This window comes from Triplophysa dalaica, chromosome 20 (assembly GCF_015846415.1).
Source record: "Triplophysa dalaica isolate WHDGS20190420 chromosome 20, ASM1584641v1, whole genome shotgun sequence".
In the NCBI taxonomy this organism is placed as follows: Eukaryota; Metazoa; Chordata; class Actinopteri; order Cypriniformes; family Nemacheilidae; genus Triplophysa; species Triplophysa dalaica.
This window is the reverse complement of record NC_079561.1, coordinates 8,188,265-8,212,231: the sequence shown is the minus strand read 5'-3', so window position 1 is coordinate 8,212,231 and position 23,967 is coordinate 8,188,265. Positions and strand designations below refer to the sequence as shown.

The 23,967-nt window shown below is 36.2% G+C and overlaps 1 protein-coding gene across 5 annotated transcripts in view; it reads right to left on the bottom strand.

Moving 5' to 3' along the window:
• Positions 1–23,967, bottom strand: part of sulf2b (sulfatase 2b) — a 124,418-nt gene that overhangs the window by 52,122 nt on the left and 48,329 nt on the right. For all 5 annotated transcript variants that reach the window (XM_056732780.1, XM_056732781.1, XM_056732776.1 and 2 more), the window contains one exon: positions 22,842–22,885. The gene's annotated coding sequence lies outside the window, so the exon portion shown is untranslated. The remainder of the gene's footprint in view (positions 1–22,841; positions 22,886–23,967) is intronic.

Genomic DNA, 23,967 nt, shown 5'->3' with positions numbered 1-23,967 from the left:
CGTTTTCTACCGCTTATCCGAACTACCTCGGGTCACGGGGAGCCTGCGCCTATCTCAGGAGTCATCGGGCATCAAGGCAGGATACACCCTGGATGGAGTGCCAACCCATCGCAGGGCACACACACTCACTCATTCACTCACACACTCACACCCTACGGACAATTTTTCCAGAGATGCCAATCAACCTACCATGCATGTCTTTGGACCAGGGGAGGAAACCGGAGTACCCGGAGGAAACCCCCGAGGCACGGGGAGAACATGCAATCCACACACACAAGTCGGAAGCAGGAATCGAACCCCCAACCCTGGAGGTGTGAGGCGAACGTGCTAACTCAGAATAAACAACATTTTATAATTCCTTTATTTAAAAAGATAAACATCTTGCAGATTCTGCAAAACGTATGTAAACTTATAAGCAGAGGGTTATAGATAAGACCCCGCACGACTCAAGCCCTGTAACACAGGAATAGTAAATCGGAGATCGAGAAAGTGTAAAGACAGCAGAACAAAGTAAGGGATGGAGAGAGCAAGAGGAGGCAGTGGAGACTAACACAGAGTCTCCCAGGCGCCACAGAAACAAGATCCAGTCCCTGCGGAGAGAGAGAGAGAGAGAACGAGAGAGAGAGACACAGTGGTGGAGAGATCAGTCTTTCACATTCCTCCAGATATCAATTCTACTTTCCTATGATCCCAGGGTTTTCTCGACTTTGTCATCTGGCTGAAGTGGAAAGAAAAAATCATAAGAGACCAGGTGTGCGGTTGAGATTGACTGCATCAGATAGACGAAACAGAGTCTACAGGTCTAGAGCACAGCCATTGAGATGGTAACTTTGATGATATAAATGTACTATAATTTTGAGCCAAATTATACAATGTGTACAGTGAAATAGAGCAGGATGGAACCTTGAAAACAATCCAAGTGTGAAAACAAATTTAGTAACATACATCCTTAAAGATTCCCCAAAACAACTCAAATTATAAGGTTAAAATATTAGTCTAAGAATTAAAACGAAAAGAAAACACAGTATAGCGATGATTATATTTATAAAAGGATAATGCATCTGCTGTGATGTGGTCATGTTCTGGTATAAAAACCACACGTTCCCGTAAAAAACGCTATAAAGTTTAATGTCTTAGAACAGCTGTATGCCATGACCTCATAAGGAAGGCTGAAAGCTTAAGATTCATTCTGCCGAACTGAAATGACCGCCATGATAAAACCCACCTGCTCCCTCACACAGCTTTCTTCTCTCTGTCTTCATTTTCCACTGTCCAGTCACTTTCCTTTCTCGCAAAAATAAACCAATAGTCCTCTAAACCAGTGTGTAAAAACAGTGATCTTTCAGTAGAAAGACTGTAGCCTAGCTGTTTTTAAAATGATGTGGCTTTTCCAGAACCGAGATACTGGAAAAGTTGAGGTACAGTAATGACAGTATGTCACATTTATAGTGCGCAAGCAGATGTACAGCCGAGTGATCGATTAAAAGTACGTTTATAGATGGTTTCATCGGACGCACACGCTCGCCAGAAGTTAACTAACTGTGTTTGGTTATAATATATATATATTTTTTATATATTTTTATGTTGATTTATGTTAATATATTATTGTGTTATACTTGTTTTAAATTAAATTAAAACTGCTCAACAGCTATTGATTTTTTTGCAGAGATCTACTGAAAGCCTCTACACACGGCAACGTTGGAGTAAAAAAAAAACATTTTTGTTTGCATTTTTTAATCGTTTCATACACACAACAATGTTATCCGAACGGTCTGCATTCACACGGCTCTTTGAAAACATGTAAAAACTGTATTATGCAGGACAGTTGGCGTCAGATTTTTTTGCTTTATATTTTTGCAGTTATAATAGAGACGACAACTGCTTTGTTTTAAAAATGTGCACTTAAAAGGGCCTTTTTTCAAAATTTCTGTATTTTCAGTCCCCCGAAACACATAGTTTTCCGTTTTTAGTTCAAATTAATTTTCAAATAAACGGCCCCCTAAATGTGTTCTAAACGGTCCTTTCATATTTGTATTCCTTTTGCAAATGTAATTCTTGTTTGTCACTTCTTCTATCAAATCCATTCATTTGAACAGCCAACTTTTACTAAATAAAAATATTTAGTTTTATGCAGCTGTTCATTACTCCTATGTTTTTATAGGACTACAGTTAGTTAGGTTTCCCATTAATGTCATCATAACAGAGATGTTCATTCATCACAAAAAAAATTAAAAAATTTCACTGCTATCAATTATTGTATGTATTTAAATTGATATTGTATCATTCAATGGCTTCAGATGTGGTTTGATTCTTCCTGTTACTAACTTGTAATTTGGTAAAAAAAATTGTCTGAGGTTCAACTATTTTAATGCTGCAATGCGTTTTAGTTAACAAAATCAGTTATTGAGAAAGCACATAAAAAGTGTTTGAAACCTTTCTAGCTCAATTCGCCACATTGAGCTTATAATGATGTATAATTTGAGCTGTGTGGTATGATTTCGAGAAAAAATTACATTCGACTTCAATGCATGTAAAGAATGTAAAGTAACCTTCTATTTATGTGTCAAACAGAGAAGACTACAGTAAAGGAAAACATTAAGAATAGCAGCCTTCTGGTACTAGCAGCCCGTACAGTTTTAAATGTAGCTCCTTCAACACCGTCTGAACTAGAACTGTTTCATTCCAAAAACGCTTTAGTGTCTCATTTTCCTTTTACCCTTTTTAATTGATTTTATTTTTAAACCATCAACAGGCTGTCATAGGGTGTATGCTGGGGAAGCAGACGCCTTATTAGTCCCTGGGCTATTCTGGAAAATCTGTTTTATGCATATGCCACGCATGCACACGTGCACACACACACACACACACACACGCACACACCAACTATCCATCTTTCTGTTATTAAGTTGTCACTGCACCTAACGCACTGTTTCACTTTGCTTGCTCATATCCTTCTCTGTGGAAACACACACAGTGCTGAGGAAGCAGGATGGTGACACTAGGATGAATGCAGTGGCCTGTGGAGGGAAGAGACAGAAGGTAAAAGGTGCTAAATCATGACTGTTTCGGCGTATTGGGGAGCTTATGGATGAGACTCCCGTCGGGACAGTCATTCATTTCCTGCTCCTTTAGACTCCCCAGGGTCGCCCTCAGCAGCGAATGCCATACAAATACACTCACACACACACACACACACACACAAAATCAGGGCTGGAAAAGCTGCTTCGAAACAAGCTTGCGACAATTTAAAGCAGAGTGAAACTACAGTTGAGATGTCTTTTTGTACTATAATAACCAATAAAAAGATAAGATCTTTTTAATGTCAATTTTTTTATTATTTCTCCTAGACATCAATGAGAACAAATGGAAAGTTTAGCTGGAGTCTCCTGCGTCCTAGATATTCCTCTTGAGAACCCAGAGGAAAAGATGTTTGCTCATTGGTTGCTTTTTCTAAGCTTAGGAGACATAGTTTTGATTAGCCTATATTTCTGTATTAAGTTTTAGCAGTTTATCAAACATTTCTCCAAATATTCTTTAGGAGAAATAAAATATACGCAAATGAGAGATGTCTAAGAGAGTCAAAACTGAGATTGTGGTGAGAGAAGCTTGGGAAATCTCTCTATTGTCTTATTTAGTTTTAGATGGTGCAACAGGTGTAAATATTTATCACAAGTCTGTACATAGTTATGTCCGACGTTTGGCTTACACCCTTTTTTACGTCCAGCTGGTGCAACCAGCCCCTGAAGACTTAGTCAGTCTCAACTTAGCATCAATTTATACAGTAAGTGACAAGTTAGTCGAGAAAAATCTGAGTTTACAGCACTTCTCTTCAGTGTAATTATTATGACAAATCAAATATACAATCATGGACTCAGTAACTAGTATAGCAAACAATGAGTTTTTAAAATGTCATAACATTGCAATCCTAGAGAAACCCTGGGATGGATTTTCATTACATTGGGGAGCAGAAAATTGTTTTTGGGCAATTCAAACCGGATTCTGTTTCAATGGACCAAACTACTTTCCTCAGAGACCAAACTCTCACTTAACTGTTATGACTGCATGTCTGTGAAATATCATGTAAATTAAAGATATACCCTTAGCATGTTTGTGTTAAATAATCTCCATCTTAATATCTTACATCAGGAAACCCAAAATGTTGATTCTGTAGTGTTTGGGCTTTGGGTTCTTAACACAAAATGCTGGCTTATGGAGGAAAAATAAATTATACAGCTGGACATCATTGCTTAATTCCACAATATTTCTGAATCAAAAATATGTTAAACCAGGGTCAAATAAAATGAGGTTTGACTTGAGAGAAAACAATCAATTAGAAGTTATTTTACATCTGTTTCATTTGGGAAAATAAACGTGATCTTATTTTCACGTATAAATCGTTTTTGGTCTCACTACACAAACACAAGAGTGCACGAATACGCACACACATTTTTTTATTGTAATTTTATTATAGTGGTATTTGTTGTCGTCAGTGTTTTTGTTTGACAATGGCAGGGGAATGGGTTAAAATATCAATTGGAGACTGTATTCTGTCGATTGTGGCACTAAACAACACAACATTTTAAACTCCTTATGTAGCCGAATCTGTGCTGGTTTGAATTGGCCGCCTCCATTTTTCGCTTTGTTTTGCCTCCAGCTAGTGCATGACGTAAGCGTGACGTCTGCAAGAAAGGTGTCTATAATAACATCAATCATTTTAATGAGATCATCGAGAATTACAAAACAACTAAAGTAAAATGCTTGTACTCATTGCAGTAATACAAATATTACGTCTCACAATGCAAAAACATTCCAATGATCCTAAATAGGCATCATTTTCCTGCAAAATAAATTAGCTTCATTAATAACGTCTTATTCTTTCTTACATCTTTTCTTTCATATAGAGTCCAATAGACGTAGTTTTGTCTTCTCACCAGGGAGTGAGACGAGTCGTCCTAAAAGTGTCGACTTCTTATCAAGCCTTTTTTCCTACCATGATGTCTATGGATTAATTCAGCGCACATAAAAATTAAGCTATTAATGTCTTCTGATCAGGCATGATAAGATGGTCAAACTAATGGAATGTAAAATATCATCACGCAGAATCAATAACATATTCCTTCAGATGCCAGAGGTTTCCTAACTCTGGCACTGTATGTGAATTTCATTTTATTTCCATTCCTTTCACTTCTTTCTCATCCCTGTTTCTTCCATTTACAGTATCTATATTCATATTTATTCAATTTCTTTTTTCCCCCATCTTGAGTATGTGTGTGTATGAAATAGAAGGACGAAGAGAGAAGGCAGTGGACGCCTTAGGCAATTGTCACATGAGCTCAAAGGTCTATGAGCAGGAGAGAGACACCTTAAGAGTCCACAGTGATTTATCACTTTCTCAACAATATCTGTGTGTGAGAAAGTGTTATTACTTTTAATAGACTGTCCCAGTTTGGGAAAGAGTTTATCAGAGCATTTAAGAGAGACATAATTTCAAACAGTGATACAGGGACCATCGCTGTCAATCTTCCTCACAACAAACCCTTGATCTGTCCAGTTTAAATACCAACCTTCACCTCCTTGAGCTACAAACATTTAAAGGGATAATTCACCAAAATTCTGCAATGACTCTTTTTTTTTCTGTGGAACACAAAAAATATATATTTTGAGAAATGTTTCTGTGGGTTTGTGTTCATACAGTGGAAGTCACTGGTCCAGTGTTGCTTGGTTACCAAAATTCTTCCAAATATCTTTTGTGTTCTGAAGAAGATAGTCCTATCGGTTGACAAAAGGGTGAATGAATGATGAAATTTTTGGGGTGAACTGTCCCTTTAAATTCAATATATCTTAATCTCTATCAATAGCATTGGTCACATGCACTTTATACCAGACACAAATGATTTCATATAGCCAACAAAAAAAATCAGTTTTCTTTAGTGTACTTACAATGAAATTAAAGACACACAAAAGTGCCTTTTTAAGCATATAATCAATCTTACAACACAACATTTCAATTTCGGTTGTGGGACTACTAGACGGATGAACTTTGCTTTATTTGGGTGGAGCTCCATATACATTGTAACACTTTTCATTTTCATATCCTTATCAGTATTAGAACATGATTAGAAAAACTTTACAACATTGCAAAACTTTGCACTACTGCTGTGTTATGTTTAGACTTTTGGAGGTTCTGTTTGGACCCTTCTCGCTAAATATATAAAAATATTAATATGAATTATTACGGTTTTCTTTTCAGAAGCACAGGTATAAAAATAATAGAACGAGAAATGAATAAGCATAGCAAAAAAAATCTTCACCTTAACCAGACCTTTACTATGGTGGCCACTTTCATTGGCCAAGACCCGCCAAAGAGGGTCATTTGTTTTTTCCAGGCGGATTATTAAAGAACGTGATGCATACATCTCCCGGACATCCTGTAAAATTCAACCAATCAGATAACGACTTCGAACATGCTGAAGTGTTTCCAGAAAAGTGTGCCTGATGCATCAGACATTCAGCCGATGGTCCGCTGAGACAATAATGTATAAACAAAATGCATTCACATACAGAGTATTCATTTGTGTGCAGTTTTTGTCAAATTAACTTAAAACTAGTTGGCTGTGCTTGTCTCCAAGATAACTCATCAACCTTCCCTTCACACACACACACACACACACACACACATACACTCAACTCAAGATTCCCTGCAGCCTGTGGAGTGAGTCACGGTGGACAGCCAGAGAGAATCACTGCTGCAGACATCAGATGAGTCTGATCAAACTCTGAGGGTTTCAGAGAAATCCACGTTCACTTTCTGATGATGGAGACGGCTCTAGAGCTCTGGATTATTTGGGTGAGGTCAACTCATTCTTCAGAGACAGAATATTTATGAAACCTTAAGAATTGTGGCGAGATTTTGAACACTGTTGCTTCTGTGATTTGAAGGTGAATACAGATGAACAGTTCTTGGTCCAATGAATTTATGTGTAAGGTGCAAAATCATTCTTACATTATATATCAGAAAATCATTATCAATTTCTTCATCAATTCAAATTTTAAAATTTTAGTTATTTATCTATTTAATTTTGTTAAATCCTTTTTGGACTAGAGCTCAAAAATATTCTATGATCAATGCATTTTTTTGTTTAAAAATGCACTACCTTTGCACAAGTGTACATACAATCTGTTATTATGTATATTCTACTATATTCTACCCTATACAATGTCTCTTATGTTACTATCCCCACTTTTCTGTGGAATAGTCTTTTACATTAAAAATGCATACTTAAGAGTCTTTAAGATTGTAAATCTTATTATATTTGTATTGTTATTGTGTTGAATGTCTGTAATAGAAGATTCCAACACCAAGAAAATTTCTTGTGTGTGCAAGCACACTGGGTAATAAAGCATTTCTGATTATGATTTTTTTTCCTAAAGTTTTCAGGTAAACAACAGATCCTGAGAATTGTTTACAAATAGTATATGAACATTCCCACAATAATATAACGCTAAACACAACCATAACAAATACAAGTCAGGGCTTTAAATTGCAACCATTTTGGTCGCATATGCTCCCAAAGTTTAACCTGTGCATGCTATGAGTTACAGTGACGTTAGGGCGGTGGGCTGTGTATCGCCAACAACTTCATGATATGCATCCCGATGCATGACCACGATGCGAATGAGAATAACATGGCAAGAGATCAAGTCATAAAATAGAGAAACTTGTTTCTAAAACAGGGTTTCTAGGCCACATAATGTATGCAAGTGTTTTACAAATAGATTAAATGTATATTGAATAAAGATGAATCTATGCTATGATGAGAAATGAGGGTTTAGTCAGTAGAGGAAGGAGGATTGACAGTGTGATATTATCTCTTTCTTATCACATATCTAATTTAAGCACATAACATGCTTGGATTTTAAAATAAAATTATGGTTTCAGGAGATCATGAAGACGTGATAATGTAAAACACAGCAGACATCACATGTATTTTTTATTGTAAAATTTATACTATTTGTTTTTAACTATTCAGAAAAACTATGGTATTAATGTTCGGGTGGGTGCTCCCAAATTTTTGCAGGTGCTCCTTAAAGTTGGGAGCATGAGTGTTACCAAGGAAAAAAGCTAATTTCGAGCCCTGTAAGTTACTATAAAAATTTCCAACCACACAAAACAAGTCTGGTCTCCTTGGTCACATTGCCATCATTGTTCGTCTTTTATTATACTATCTATATAAATAAGAAAGCAGCAAAAAGACTTAAAATCAATGAAATATGCTTTGAACAAATCAATCTGACCCCTCACAGAGAATTCTAGTTTGAAATAGCTTAAATTTTCCAAAATCGCAGCTGTGCCCTTGGTGGAAAATGAAAACAGATCAATTTCAAACTAACATAAGTCGTTAATACACACTATAGTGCACGCACACAACTGCACACACACTGTTCTAATCTACTGCTTTCTACCTATTCTGTGTAATAAAAGACTCTCACAGAAATCACTTCCACATCAAACACACACACACACACCGGGCAGAACAAAGGCAGACATCAAAGAACCATCAGCAGAGCTGGTCAGATCCTTTTATCCTGTGAAGTGTCTGAAAATGTTCCCAGGAACCCACACACTGCACTCAGAGCAGTTCTTCAGTACAAACACAGACAAAATTAAGAAATCCCACAGCTCTGGGATCAGTTCAACTAAACCGAGTCACTTTATAGTCCTGTGAGCCAGGAGTGAAGTGATAGACAGGTTTGCTGCATAAAAATCCTTTAGTTCTCAATGTATGAGTGTATTGGTTTAAACAACATCACAGAGACAAAATTGCATTTAAAACAGCCTAATAAACACAAAACATTTGTGAAAGGAGTATTCTTAAATATTTAGTAGATTAAATAAGATTCTAAAAACAGTTAGTGCTATTAATTTATTGCTCTTTTACGATTCACAGATTCCAAAATAAAGGGTTATATTTTATATTACACGTGTGTGGCATGTTTATTCATATGTATATATAAAAGAAAACACATTCATTTGTATATATAACAAATATTTACATAAATATATATATATATATATATATAAATGTATTTTTAAATATAATTTAAATTATGTATAAATCTATTACATATTTGTCCTAAAATTAAAAAAATAAAATGTATTTTAGTATAGACTAATTGAAAATAATTGATTTGACACCACTAGTAAAACTAATATCCTTCATATGTAATATATTAAAATTGCTATATATAATTTATGTGTTACAAATTTTTCAACATTGTATTTTTCAACAAAATTTTAGGGTTATATTCCAGGTTCACAAAGCGGCCATATTAGATTTTCTATTGGTTATTTTTTCGATTTCGGTCGTATTACACTGTATGGGAATTAGGATTTATTTATGTCACAAAACACTGCGCGATGAATGGAATTCAATCAGCACCTGATCATGACTGTATTACTATTTCACAGCAAGTATGACACGTCAAAGACGCAAGTCACGGAAACTCATCACACGACACGATTGATCCCTCACCTGTAAGTGATGCTGGTGCTGTCTAACAATGAGTTTCACTAGTCCCCAAAAACGCAGAGTATTCCATCCGTCTGACTTTCATCACATAGAACTTGTAACGATGAGTTAAAACAAAAACATAAAACTTATCTGATAGCAGTTTGAGCAGCGAATTCAAGTCTATTTTTGTTTCGCTTAAAGAAGATGGTGACATTGGGAGAAACATGGGAGTTGCTCAGACGAATATAAAACATCAGTATTTTTGCTGTAACGAGGTAATCAAAAATGTACAGAGGATTTACTGTCACATCACTGATATCACTTCTTTAAAAATCCTTATTTTCACATACAACACAATACGACCGGAAATAAGCCTGCCCACACTAGCTGATCGAAAATCTAATATGGCGGCTTTGTGCAACTAGCCCATTGTACATAAGCTTATATAAAACTGTGTGTTTGCAACTGTGCCACAGTGTGTGGAATGCTATGAGTATACATCAGTGAGAGGCAAGAAAAACAAAACAGAGCTGACACATACAGTACAGTATGTTTGTGTGTGTGTTTGTGTGTGTGTGTACAGGGTCACTCAGGCATGCAAGAACACAATAAAACCTTGAGGGACACCTGTCATTCTGTACACCACGCAAGAACAAAAGCCTTCAACAAGTCACGAACATCAACATATACAAACACACTGATTTGTACTGACATTTCGGAGCATTTTACCCCTGAGTCTGAACGCTGGATTCCGAGAAACATGTAGCACGCGGTTCACAATTCTTTTTGAGTGGTTTCCCCTGTCGAAAAAACCAGCATATGCTAGGATAGGTAAGTTTTGATGCTGGTTTGACCACCTTAAACCAGCTATGGACCAGCACATGACCAGCTAAGGACCATCTTAAACCAGCATAGACCATCTAAAACCAGCACATGAACAGCTTAAACCAGCAAAAACCAGCATCAAAACATATCAAACAAGCATATGCTGTTTTTTTCGACAGGGTCAGTATCTGCTTTGCAATATCTAACCAAAATGACAAAAAAATACCTTTTACTTTACGTTTTAACATGAAAATTTAGGGGCTCGTAGATCTGATATCAGTGCAGCCACAAAAAAAAACAGTGTGTAGTAAAGTGGCAGTCTCTCTGAAGTGGTGGTATAAACCCACAAAAAAGAAATGGCCAGATCCTTCAATTCAAAAATAACAAGTACCACCAACTATATCAAAGACCTGAAGGTGATGATATAGTTTGAACAAAATTGAAGAACGAACAACTATGACTATGACGAATGAAGCCAAACTGAGCTGCAGCAAACCAAACAGAGCTGTCTGGATAAGTTCCCACAAACAGAAACAACATCAAGGCAAACAACAACAACAAAATACAAGCAACATGAACACATTTGATTTTCGATACAGATGTACCTGCACTTTTACAGTCACTCATATGGAGACTTAAAAGATACCAAGAAATTGTTTGAGTGTACATACTCAGTCTAAGTCCCCCCTCCATCAACAAAGAGGCAACAATTTTTGTCCCCAAACAAAGAACGAAAATGACATTTTCTTAAAGTTCAGGGTCCGTGTACTTTTGCGTCCATTCGTTTTTCTTTTTTAACCATGACGAGAAAAATAAAATATAAACGGTTGTTGTATTTTAAGCAAAAAAAGTTACATTCAAAATTTTGAATTAGAACTGTATTCAGAACATTCTACGAAAAAAATGTATATTGAGTTATTTTCAGATTTTTGTTTATGACTTTTTGCACCTTACTTTACATTTATAAAATACACAAATTAATATCGAATAAAAGCGAATTGTACTAGTTTTCTGAGGCCAAATTAGTGACCCGGAAATATTTTTTCCCGCACCATTGAATGCGAAACACCATGTCTCTGGAACCGTACAGAGAAGTGATTTTGGACATGATTTTAAAACACCACACACACAAGGACGTTGCTGAGCATCTGTCTCAAATTGGTGTTGGACGAGGTTGTTCGGCGAGGACTGTTAGAAGATTTTGTGCCAGTCATGGTGTGAGACGGGAGGTTTCCGACCCTCAGCTGAAGAGAGCTGTATCGGCAGCAGTACAAGAAGTAAGTAATAAAATGCAATATCATTCATAAGATGGTAACCCTAACACACCTGCCGCAATAATTATTTTCAAATTTCTTTCAGTAAATCAACTTTGGCAAAAAGTGGTGGGGACATGGTGCACTTGCAAAGTATCTGTGTACGTGGGTACTATGCCATGATCCCGAGCTATCCGTAGTGCAACTAACAAAAATTGCATATACATTACATTAAATATCCAGAAGTTAGACAAGAATTATTTAAAAAAATTGCATTTTTGTAAAACTGAAAAAATAGTTGTATACCAATAATTTGATTTTCATTTATAAAATAATTTTAAATAAGAAAATTTACTTTGTTTGTGGTTAATCTCTCCATTAACTCGAAAACAAATATAAAGAAAAGCACATTTTTTGTTTTTTATATAGTTGTAAAAAAAGAAAAACGAATGGACGCAAAAGTACACGGACCGTTCAGTCCCGCCATTTTGTTTTCTGGTTTCTGGTTTTCAGGAATGACATGTATTTTGCTCCTTTGTAAGTTTTTTTAAACAATAGAAAGAAATTTCATGGCCCACTTGCACGATGACTTCCGTCAAATTACAAACACAAAACTGAAAACTATCCAGCAATATTTCAAACTGGAAGTACGTCGAGAAGTTCGATGCAACCATGTGTGTAGCATGTCTGTGTAGCTTTAGAAGATTTTGAGCTCAGATTTCTTGTAGACTAGTGGTAAGAGCATTGCGCTAACTAACAACGCAAGGTCGTGGGTTTGATCCCAAATTTATAAGACAATGCAATGTATGTCACTTTGGATAAAAGCGTCTGCCAAATGCATAAATGTAAATACTTTGTCACAACATGGATGCCAAATCTGTATATAAATGCACTCTTAGGGCCAGATTTACTAACAGCTTGCGGCAGCGCACACGTCACTTTTGGTGTGTTTTTGTGACTGACATTATAAGCATTTGTAGTAGTTTCCTCTACGGACGCAAACTTTATAAAAGGAGAGCATTTACAGTAAGTGAAGTGTTGGTACTGTTATTTGTGGCTTTATTTAACGCCCAAAAACACCTATAGGTTAACTGACCATTTTTTATGTAATTGTATGTCTTTATCTTATTTGCTGATATTTGTCTTGACACTGTTTGTATGAATGTTACCTGCAAAAATGTTATTTTTGTGATATGTTTTTTGTGTCAATTATCTGACGATATGATTCCCTTTTTGTGAAACGTACAATACAGTATGGGCATCTGTATATACACATATTGTGTGTGTATGGTTCCTCAGAGACTAACTATTTTAGTCCACCATGCACCAATATTGCATGAACTCGGCTCACTGTCTCCCTATAAACACACACACATTTCTCTTTTTCAGCACTATCAGGTAGCTATTACCTGAAAATAATGCCCCACTCTGGCAGGACAGATTGTGTAATTATATCAGAGTCTGCAGGGTGAGCGAGAGAGAGAGAGAGAGAGAGAGAGAGAGAGAATCAGAAGCAGTGTTGAAAGGAGGATGGAAAGATATTGCTGAACAGAGCGAGATCCTAAACTCTGCATAAAGTGCATGCTTGCTTTATTTGCACTTTTTTCATTTGTTGGCAATAGAGGTATCCGGAAATAGACATGTCGTCTTTAAGCAGTCATGGAAATTGTTCTGACCCTTGATCTAGACTTTCAGGACTAACAATGCAAGAAGCAGGACAGAGACACAGGTGTTATTCGAGAGCATAATAAGGTTAACAGGTGCACACACATAGAAATCTCACTCTCAACCTGTGATTCAGCCATTGCCTCCATCATGACCTTTGCATGATACAAAGCCACGATCACATCCTGTTACCCATCATCCCCCACTCCTGTGTGCCCAGGGCCCACATTAACCACGGCAAATTGCCCAGCCATAATTACAGCTCATTCTCTACCATGCGGTTATGCTTCGGGTCAGTTCAGCGCTTAGATTTCTGAATCGCTTTCTCCTGGATGGCAATAGAGCACTTCAAATAGTCATTTAACGGTCTCAGCTTTTGAACAGCCTATCAGAGTAATTTGCCGTCACTTTTTCTCAATACCATATGTGTCTCAGTCAGCATGCACTATGTAGACACATCCATCCATACATTATTCATTCATGTCATTGACTTTCTTATCACGTGAACCCACTCGTTTAAAGGGATACTTCACCAAAAAATGAAAATTCTGTCATCATTTATTCACCTTCGATTTGTTCCAAATCTGGACGGACAGATTGAATACCATTTTAGAAAAAAATACAATGGTAGTCAAAAGTGCCTCACTAATGTTTGCTGCCCTACATTCCTCAAAATATATTCTTTTGTATTCAACAGCACAAAAAAAGATCAAGTATTTTTTCCTACTATGGGAGTCAATGGGGGGCAAGATCTGTTTGGTTATAAGCATTTTTCCAAATATCTTTCTTCGTGTTCATCAGAACAAATACATTCATACAGATATTGAACAACTCGAAGGTGAGTAAATGATGACAGAATTTTCATTTTTGGGTGAAGTATCCCTTTAAGATATAAGCCAGTTAACATTTCAAACATCTCCCTTCACACATCATGTTCCTGAGATGTTTTTTTGTCTGTATATCTGTTTCTTGTTCTCATTCTGTGCAATTATACTCAAAGCTGAAACATGCACACTCTTTGCCAGTCCGTAAATTCTTTCAGCGTTTCATCCATCCATCTGTCGATAATCACGGTTAAGATGGAGAGCGGGAGCTGCGATGAAAAATGAATGGCGAGATGAAAGCAAAAGCACTGACGCAAACGACACAAAGAGATGAAATGTTAACTGATCTCATTGCAGCAAGCAGAGTCCACCTTCAATTGCTTAGCTAACTAATGGGAAGTGTATGAGTGTGTGTGTGTGTGTGTTACTGAAGCTGTATTTTTAGCATCGCACATTAAAGAAGTCTGCTCTGTGAAAACAACATCATGATGAAATATTAATAAAACACTTCTCATAAAACAGATTATTCTAGTCATTGATGCTGATTGGTCAACAGCCGTGGCTTAGTCACTGTGAGGCTTCTGTTTGTATCACTGTGCATCACTTAAAAAAGACAGCTCTGTCTTTCTTACAGAACACAAAAAATATATTTTGAAGAATGTTGGTAACCAAAAAACAGCGAACAATAACCCATTCACTTCTACTGCAGGGCTCTACACTGCGACTATTTGAACTCCCAGTGCGACAAGTTTTTCTTAATGATTGCACCTTAGCCGGTAGAAGAATACAAGAATTTCCTCATCTAAGGTACAAAACCGCAAAGATAACGAAAGGCGTTGCGTGTATTGTGCATATGTGCATGTGCTGCTAATGCAGGAAACATGCATCTAAACTTTAAGCACTATACTATTGTGTAAAGCTCTCTAACAATACTGCAAAGCATGCAAAATGTTAAAGTTACACATCACGTTAAATCCTATTTATTTGTGTGCCACTACTGATAAAAGACAAACGTGTATCAATGCAGCTTTCATGAAGAATAATCACTAAAAGCCTTCAGGTCCCGCAGGTTGTTTGAGATATGTGCGCCCACGCAGGGAGTCAGAGCACAAATACTAAACTGAGTTCTCTTTCATGCCTTCTTACCCTAAAATGGACATGTAAACTCAAAATGACATCAAAATTCCCATATTAACCGGAATCCTTGTAAAGGTAATTGGGAACAGTCGGAATGTGTGTTACAGTATAGTGCGTGAGCTCTTAAAGGGGCAGCAGCATAATAAAGATTTCTGTTTAAAATGGTTATCAAACAACAAAGGTCGGGCCCAAAAACACTCACTGATATTAAAGGAATTGTGTTCTCTTATATGTGTTGTTCACAACAAATAAAAGCAGAAAGTAGCTTAAAGAAAGATGTGCTTTAAATATAGTAACGTGTTGAAAGAGAGTTTACATATAAAAATAAAAATAATCAAATCATAAACAATGATTTGTATTCATTTCTTATTGATTTATTAAACTATTAAACACATTTGAATGAAGTTTTATTGATTATTTTTTCTTACCTCCATGACCAACTGAATAACTTTGTAGCACCAGTGCCACCTCTCTCAAATGTTAGTCTAGAGACCTGTACTGTATGGACACAAAACCTTTGGGTACCGCTCTTGTTTCAATATTCAAACAAAACATATTTTGTGTTCTGCAGAAGACAGATAATCAGACATGTTTGAAATGACAAGAGGGCGAGTAAATGATGACAGAATTTGAATTTTTAGGTGAACCATGCCTTTACATATATTTATAATATATTTACCACCTTTACATTTTCAAATGCCAAATGTACATTAAATTATAGCATCACTCATATATATGATTATTGTCCTATTTTAATGTTATTTTGAAATTCAGCTATATTTTTTAGCAGTCATATTCGGCCACCCCGCCCTAATATAAAAAACCAGCAAAGCTTGAAGGAACACTTACCAACAACACATGCTAATTGATTTATGTAGGCGCTGCTAACCTTGCCAAGTACCTTTCCACCCCCCAACACACACGTATACACACAAACAAACACAGACGGGTACAGTGGCACATACAAAGTGAATCAGAATGATCTCTCTTCTGAAGAGGTTAGCACTTCCCGCAACAACCATAGCAAATTACAGGCACTTAAGTGGAGTTCCGTGCTACTTCATTAGCCCTGAGTTTAGACCCTTTATCACTACTTAAATCTATTAAAACAATTATGTTATCAGCGGGAGAGAAGGGCTTTGCGGTACAAATTTGCCTGCGAGCGAAACACTTCTACTCACCCACACAATCATAGACATTCGAAAGGTTTATATTTAGTACCTTAACAACACAGTACATATTGTGTGCTTATGTAACCATCTCTATCTTCCCCACGTCTTTGTTCTTTCACTTTTATACTCTTGCGCTATAACCTTGGCGTGTAAAGTCAATTCGACATTGTTAGTGTTGAACAGTCTGGACAGAATGTATTAAATATTCTGCTCTTAATTGGCCCAGCACACACACAGAATGAGACACACACACACGGGTTCTTGGACTGGTCATATGGCTCCGGGTCCTACCCTGACCCCCTTGTCATTCTCTGCCAGATGTCTTTAAGTGATTCAGAAAGAAGAATATCAGAGTGTGTGTAAGATGACTGCTGTTATGGAGCCACTGGAAGTTTGGTGTTCTTTCTCTGAACTTGGTTAACTAGCAGAGAACAGAAGCAATATTCAATTTGAGCAACAGTAAAAGTGTCATAAAGAGCAGGTTAGTCACAAACTGAAGGGCAATTCCAGCGTTATGGACGTGAGATAAAAATGCTCAGAGAATGAATTTGAATCTGTTAATATTTTACTAAACTCTTGTTGATAGAGTCTAAACTTCAAAAAATATATATTTTTTGAATATACAGTACATATTTTTTGTAGGATGTGTCAAAAAAAGGAAGTGTTTTTTGGGAGACGATAAACTTTGTAGGATTTTTGCAATAATACCCAATGAATGGAGAAGGGATGCCTCTTTATAGAGCATAAAATAGTTACTTTAAATTATTTTTCATCTGTCCATTTATGAGGAATATGCAACGTTATGGATGTGACAATCCTGAAAATGGCACTGACCTGACTATGAAAAATCATGCACTAAAAATGAAACAAATGCTTTACAAATTTGAAGAGAGATCTCACATGGGTATTTGAACCACCAAATGTTAAAATCTGTGCTTTTACCAAAGTAAAAACCGTGGTAACAACAACTCCATAGACATTTTTAACTAAGCAGAATTAGTAGACATTTCTGTAACACTGTATCAAAAAAAAAAGATCTCTTTAGGTGAGTTGTAAGAGTGCATAGCCTATAGGTGCTGCAGTAGACTGGATACTGACCAATCAGTGTCTTTGATGCTGATTGGTCAATATCCAGTGTACAGTATACTGTACCAGTCAAGTTTGTAAACACTTCTAGAACAATAACTGTATTATAATACAAATAACATATTGTAACAGTGGGAATTGTTTCAAATAAAAGCATTTGAAGTAAACCAAAACGTTGCATTTTAGCATTTTCAAAACTGATACCCTTTTGACTAGAATTTGCAAACGGGTTCTCTTGGCATTTTATCATTCAGCTACTTGAGGTATTGAAGAGGTTTTCATCTATTTTTCTAATAAAGAAATTACTATGTTGGCACAGTTTTATTTTTGTCTGCAAAAGTCATTTCTGACATTGAAGGACACACCTTTTAATGAGATTTTTAAGATTATTTGAAACATTTCAGTCAAGCGTTTTACATGGCGGATTCAGAATCATTTGTGAAAGAACAGATTCATAGTGATCATCAAGGATGTCACAACGAAGGCATTTCTGGAACAGTGTGTGGCCTTTTATTGACAAAGCTTACTGTATTTCATTGTCAAATCAATCACATTGAACGAGGTGACAAAATCAATGACACACTCATTGACTCTCTCCTCTCTCTCTCTCACACACACACACACACACACACACGCACGCACAAACTCACACACACACACACACACACACTCTGTAAACGTAGATGCTTGTGGAAATTAAGGCAACATTTTAGAAGGCTTGTTGAACTGATTCCATTCACTTATTTATCACTTATTCTTTTGTGGAGCACAGGAGGCAGAATGTATGGGACTCACTTTTATCATTGTGAGAGTGAGTAAATAATTATTTATTATTTATTAAGTGAGAGTAAAGGTTGTCACAGTCTGCTACCACTGCAGTTCTAACAAAATGTCATGAATTGCATGAACTTCAAACAAGTCAATGTTGTATTTATTTATACAACAGTGCATCCTGGGAAGATGATTAATGGACAACTAAAACTAGCAGTGCGGGATTATCAAAAAAAGACAATCACCTAATATGCTTGTCAAATTGAGTTAAAAAATCTGATTTAAAAATAAAGTTTATATTAAATGATGTGTCATTTCTTAGAATCATTAAATTACGTTGCTCTCTCTCATCAGCGTAAATGTGGAGGATCATTTAAATTTAGTCATTTAGCGGACGCTTTTATGCAAAGTGACTTACAAATGAGGCAAAACAATGGAAACAATCAGTGCAGCAATGCAAAAGTGCCATAAAACTGGCCTCAGTGCACAAAGCTATATAGATAAAAACATATAGACAATACATACAGACAGTACGTTTTTAAACAGTAAAAGGATGACAAGAGGAGTCTGCGTTATTGTGTCAGGATAGACAGGGTTTTCTTTTTAAATAATTAAGGATTTAATTTCAGCAGATGTAAGCAGAACAGGCAAAGAAAGATCAAACGATCGGAATAAAGACAGATCCTATAATGAGGGGGAAAAAGAGTTCATTAATAACATGAGTTTTGTTAGACGGGAGATTTACAGAAGAAACACATTCCTCTATTAAAGTCAGGTTAAGTCTAAAGACAAATGGACCAATTAAAACAAGAGAAACATAAAAAAGTTTTAGCCAATTTGCCATTTGAACCCTCCCCAAAATATACAGTGTTTTGGCACTTTCATCTATAAACAAGGTCAGAAATCACGCAACTTTATTAAAAACTCCTCGTACTGTAGAAACAACTAGACAATTAAAAAGTCTGGCTATTGTTTTCATCTCCCTGTGGTTTAAAGGGAAGGTCACTTTTCTTATTGCAGCAAAGGACACTTTTTATACATGTGAAAGAAAACAAAGACAGGAATAACTAAAGAACAATCTTAACTCTTTTAAAAGACGTGTTTGCCAGGGTGTGCCACACGGTCTCAGTGAACTTCCTGGCATTCTGTTGATTTCCTACCATTTCCTCTTCATTAATCACTTTTTTTTTCTGTGTACTTCTGTGAAGAACAGACACTTACAATGCTTGTCCTAACCAGACACAACACACTAAAACAGAAGCGATAACACATAAAACACACCTGTTGTAGCTAAGTCAACAAATAGCTCGGTTATCTTAACCTAACCCCACTGTTAAAAGCTGTAATTTTATAGACATTTGCTGTTTTATTTTACATATTTTTGAAATACGGTAAAAACAAAATAAGCAAATGTATAAGTCGGATGTAAAATAACAAGATAAACATGTCATTTTACTTTGCAACAAGTGTTATTTTTCTGGCACCCCAGCTGCTGGGTAGACCAACATGTATACTTTGTAGCATATTAAACAAATGCTCTCTTATTCGTAAGTCATTTGGATAAAATCGTTGACTAAATATATAAATGTAAACATGAATGATCATGTAAACTCAAAGCTAATTTCTACTGCAACAGCAAAACAAAAAAAATGTTTGTTTGTCCACTCGATTTCTTCAGAACACAGTCTCATCCACAATTAAATTACATTAGTACAAAAACCTGCTCTACATACTGTAACTTCATGTTACAACATTAACATGCTCTCATTGGCTGTAATTCTGTTCCATTCATTGTTAATAAACATAATGACTGCTTGCTGGAAACTTGCCTCATGCCTGACTAGGACGTTGTGTCCTCAAAACATGTCAAAAGTGCAGAACAAGCAAAGTTTGCTTTAACTTAGGGAAAGAATCTGAAGCCTTTAAGGTAATAGGTTACAGATAAAAGTTTCTTCAGCTTAAATATTTTCCATTGAAACTCTCTACACAAAGTCCAAGTACAAAACACACTGATTTAATTTGCAAATGTCTGTTTTCCCTTTATTCTTTGTAAAACCTCCAGTTGCCTTTGGATTTTCATAACCTGTGTTTGAGAAGAGCACATGGGGCATCCGGCCGACCTCCTGCCAGCGTTCACAAACTATGAAAGAGATTATGAAATTTATATAACCCCGCAGAGATCCGATATAAATTATTGTATCTGAGAACACAGAGTACAGCGTGACGTGCAATTTTATGTATCACAAAAAGGGAACACGTTGGATTATTCAGATTATTCACACTCAATTTACGTCAGGGGGTGTATTGCTTTAATAAAGAATCAATATTAACAGATGGTCGGATGTTTGATAAAACAGAAGTGGAGGCTGAATATGAGCAAACGGGTGAAGTTATTGCTTCCTTTTTTAGTTAAACCCACCCGCTCTATCTACATCTATGCTTCAGATGCCACAGAGGCAGTTGAGGGGGACAACTATGCCGGGATCTGAATGAACAGATGGTTTGCCTCTTGGGGAAACAAAGAACTTTAGAATGTGCTCCTTAAACTAATCTGACTGCATGAGGAACACAAACTTTACTGAGAAAAACAAACTGAATTAAATATTACTTCAAATTATAAAACTATTTATTGATATAAATTGTATATATCCGATTTTTTTAAATATATTTTTCTGTGAAATAGAACAAAATAGATCAATCAGAGCAATCCCTCCCTTTTTCTGCAAAGAAATATATACAAATAAATTCAATGCTGAGGCTATAATTTCAGAATTACAGTATAAAGGCTTTAATGGTATCTAAAATACAGCCACAGATTTGTTAAGCCATAAATAAATGTGATATTATGATATATAAATATTGTTAAAAGATAAAAGTAAAACAAAAAGCTTGTATGTTCCCATCAATTTACACTGGTTGTTGTACAGTTGAACCGTAACTGCACCTCACACAGTACAGTATATGTAATTATGGTAATTGGGGTTCAGACAGCTGTGTACACAAGCTCACATCTGTAGTGATCTTCAGGGGAAGATAGAGTAAAGTAGCTGTGCTGGAATAACACATTGAATTACCATTGAGAACAAGATCTCTTAATGCAAAATGTTAAATGCTCCCTCTTCTGTATGTCACTTTTTATAAAAGCATCTGAATAAATGTACATAAAAGAGTTAATAACAAAATCAACATCTTATACAGCAAATCAGATAAACCAACCTACACAATGTTCATAAATTCAGTATTAAATGGAGATTTAAATGAAATTCTCACTCTGCTATTCACACAGATTAACGGACAAATGGCAAGGTGGAAGTGTTTTAATTTAATCATCAGTCATTTGGCTCAGATGTGTCAGTGTATGAGTGAAGAACAGAGAGAGAGAGACAGGGAGATATGACGGGAGAGAAAGTGAGACAAAACAACATAACAAATACAGCATAAGGCTGAATCGCCTTCCATTTTCCATCATTTAATCTACTGAACTAAGGCAACAAAAGTCTCCTGTTTTAAAAGTAGTCTAAGGAACAAAAAAGGGAAAAAAAAGAAAAACGTGAAATGACTGTAAAAACAAGAATGAGTGTTTGTGTGTTGGACAGATTTAATGAACCCATTAAAAAACAGACCCTAGTTGCCCGAAGGGTGTGTGTGTGTCTATTAAGAGACTCAAGAAGAATTATATGTGTTGAATGCGAAAAAGCAAACACTTTAAAGAGGACAAACTTTATCATTGAAAACAGAACTTTACAGAGAAAGAGTCTTATGTACTTATAATATTCATAACTCAACTCAAACTCTTTCCCCAAAAAGACCTTAAACTGTTTTCAAAGTTGCGTCAGAGGGTTAAAAATGGTAAAACTAAATTTAAACAGCATGTTGCAAGAAACTTTGATTGCAATTGAGCAAAATTCAAGAAAAAAACTGCTAAAATCTATATAATGACCCTGTTGGGTCATTAAGAAGAAATATGTATTTGTTTTCTCCAAATACATATTGTAGCAAAAAAGCATAACTTCATAAGATTCACTTTCATAGTAAGTGCATACTAAATACACACAACCAATTTCAACCTACATGACTTCTCCAACTCACCCCGATAATAAACATGATTTGGCTGAGACAGATTCAGTCTATAACCATATTTATGCTTGTTTTATGACTTGGATGTAGTAGAAGGTTTTGTGTTAAGGAAACGATTTTCCTCTTTGTGAGAAAGTTGTTTACAATCATTAGATTGAGCCTCTGCGGCTTTAAAGCTTTTCTCCTGATAGCCATTAGCACTGGCCATGTCATTTCCCCGTCGGTCAGGGCCACCTCTACGGCCCCTGTATCCAAGCAACAGTCTGAAGACACAACAAGGGTCATCGGCGAGCAAGAGAATCAGCCCTGAGGTGCCCGTGAATGCACTACGAGTCATTAGAGAGCGTGTACTAGACAGGAGAGCGTGTGTTGTTAGAAATATACGTGAGGGAGTGTCTGTCTGACGGCTCAACGTTTGCTGGGGTTTGAGTGACAGTGTTTATTAGAGAAGAGGGAAGAGAGCACTCAACTGCACAAGGATGGATAGAGAAGAACTCAGTGCAGGAGAGTGTTGCTTACCTGACAGAGATGAGCAGATTTCTTCTCCAGACAAACCGCATACACTGAGAAATAAAAAGACAAAGATAAAAAATTAGATACATAGATGTTTTGGATCTGCTTACATCAATCGGTCCTGATTGGCTCTCGATATTTATGATCAAGTCATACCATACCATGTATGACAACAACCCTTATTGAAAAAAATGTGAATTTTACATGTCATCTCTGTCGGGTTATTAATCGAATAGTTGCAAAACCCACAGACAAACATGTATGTGATCCAAGTAATGATTAATGGAATAAAATGAAGACACAAGGTTTCTTTTTTTATGCATGTAGGTTTATAACAATATACTTTTTATAATATTTCCTTTGCATTAAATTACAAAAAAATACTTAACGCCTATGCAAGGGTGTTTCTTATACAGCGTCTATGGAAGTCACGGTAAATTTGACATTAATTCTCTCTTTTGAATGCCGTTATCAGACTATTTTTGAGCAGATGAGAATTCCAAAAAATATATTTGTGTTAGTCTCCCATTAACTCCTTTAGAAGTTTTCCCAACTACTCTATAATGACTTCCGCTGCTGAGAAACCCGTAAATGTGAAAAAGGTCAATGTGTATACAAATCCAACCATATATACACGTCATGTGAAATAAACTTATTCCACTGATGCATAAATGGTAAATGGGTTTGAACAATAGCAGTAAACCACACAAGGCCGGCCCTGAAATGTGTGCGAGCTCATGTAAAGTTTCCCTTGAGTGTCATTTTTTCCTCTCTTTAACTCAAGCAAAGAGCAATGGTGCAATTTCTCGTATTTTTCATCAAAATGGATCCGATGGGAGTCATCAAAGCAGCTCCGCTGAGGATAAATCAAACAGGACACTCCGAGGAAAGACAAGGACACATGCACGTATACACACACATGTAGGCAAAGTCACACAACGACACGCATGCATACACAAAGCGGAGCTGCTGTCGCAGTGGCTAGTTAATACAGATGCACCCACACACATCATCTCTCCAGTTTCTCTACAGGATGGCGTTTTAATGGTGACAGAATGCGAAGAGACATAACATCTTTATGTTGCAGAAGTAGGTCTTGGAGAACTCTACATATGGTTGAGTTAGGTATCTC